This window comes from Lupinus angustifolius, unplaced genomic scaffold, assembly GCF_001865875.1.
Source record: "Lupinus angustifolius cultivar Tanjil unplaced genomic scaffold, LupAngTanjil_v1.0 Scaffold_382, whole genome shotgun sequence".
NCBI classification, from domain to species: Eukaryota; Viridiplantae; Streptophyta; class Magnoliopsida; order Fabales; family Fabaceae; genus Lupinus; species Lupinus angustifolius.
In genome coordinates, this window is record NW_017727793.1 from 355,966 (window position 1) to 357,732 (window position 1,767).

Sequence of the window (1,767 nt, forward strand, 5' to 3'; positions counted from 1 at the left end):
ATCTGGCCTAGACTCATCCACAAGGTAATCAACAGAATTTCTAATATGAAATTTTTTTACAGCATTAATTGTTGCTTCCTTTGATTCAAATTGCATACCAACAAAAAGATCATTATCTGTATCAGTACTTATGTGAGTACTTCTATATGGAAAATCTTGTCTAGATTGATAATCAATGTTAACGAAAAAAGATGAAGGACTATCAAATGTTATACTAACTGGTTCAGTAGTGATAATCTAAACATCATCGTCGTCATCACAAAGCTCAATGTTCTCCTCATCACTAAAATCACTAACAATATCTCTAATAATTGCCATCTACATATAAAAAACATAGTGTAAAATATAAATAAACATATTTACATTTAAACAAAGGTAACAATATATAAAATAAATGAACTGAAAAAAATTAAAGCATTTTTAGTTACCTTAAATACTTAGAGTTCTTCAATTAGAATAACCTACAGATTTTTCATACAGTTGCTTCCTTCAGTGTGGTTTACACCGAGTGGGGGCGTATATATAACTTTGGAACTCGTGGATCCAGGACACAAATTTGATCTCGTGTACGGGATCCACAACATTTCACGGAACTCGTGGACAGGGTCCACGACATTGCCATGAAAGTCGTGTCCCTGGTCCACGACTTACAGGAACCTGACACGTTGTAAGAGACTCGTGGATGGTATCCCCGACTTTGCTGGGAAGTCATGGATATGGTCCACGACTTTAGTGAAATTGTGGATGTGGTCCACGAGATCCAATAAAAACTACACCAAATCCGTAATTAAATCAAAACATGCCCCAAACGTGGGATAGTGTAGTCAAACTACACTTCCCACGTAATTTTTCCGTTGCTATATTCAATAACTGATGCATGCTATAGTGATTAAAATAGTGAAAGATTGCATATCTCTTCAGCATGACATAATCGTGAGCATTGTCATATAAATTTGGATTCAAAGAAGGGATTGAAAAGGAACTTCGATTTTGTAAAACATAAAAAAAATAATATGATATGAAAAATCCAATTCTTAAACTAGGGGTTGGAGGACTTCTCTTTTAGTGCAAAGTATACACTTGCAAATTTTACGAAACTAAGTCTCCTTCCTAAAATGAAAAAGTTTTCATAATAAAAGATCAAACTTTGACATGTGATGATTACCCAATGATGTCAGAAGTCTTAAAGAAATCGAATCCAAAGGTATACTTATAAAGAGTATGGTGCATCTATACGACTTTACCGACTTATGCACAGTATAGTATATAGGAAGTCACAAAATTATCAAAGGTGTTGAGAACCCAGAGGGGTACCTAGTCTGTGTGACTTGGTTGAGGGGACACTATGGACAAAGGTTGAGCTGTTATGGGAAGGGGTAGCTCCCCTGAGCCGACGGAACCTTTTTGTGATAACTATGGTGACCTCTATCACCCCCTTCAAGGTATCATGTTCAGGGTAACCGAAGGGTTTCTGACGCTACCGAGTGCATGGTGTTTTGCCAATGAGTCATCTATGGTGGGCACTAGTCAATTCAGACCGATGTATATCATGCCCGCTTCCTAAGAATAGCATGGCACTAGTCAATTTGGACCGGTGTTGGCACCCTTTTTATTTTCATTGCATTAAGGCCTATTAGGAGTCTAATTCTTCATGCATTCATCTTGTCGTCGATTTCAAGAAAAAGAAAAGAAAAATGATGCATCCATCATGACATTATTGTGCATTGATATGATTGTGATAAACATGTGATTATTGCAGACTTTTGT

The 1,767-nt window shown here is 36.5% G+C and overlaps 1 long non-coding RNA gene across 1 annotated transcript in view; it reads left to right on the forward strand.

The window, feature by feature from the left end:
* Positions 1-830, forward strand: part of LOC109341158 — a 2,587-nt gene extending 1,757 nt beyond the window's left edge. The window contains exon 3 of the long non-coding RNA XR_002106907.1: positions 820-830. This is a non-coding gene — a long non-coding RNA (uncharacterized LOC109341158). The remainder of the gene's footprint in view (positions 1-819) is intronic.
* The last annotated feature ends 937 nt before the right edge of the window (positions 831-1,767 follow it).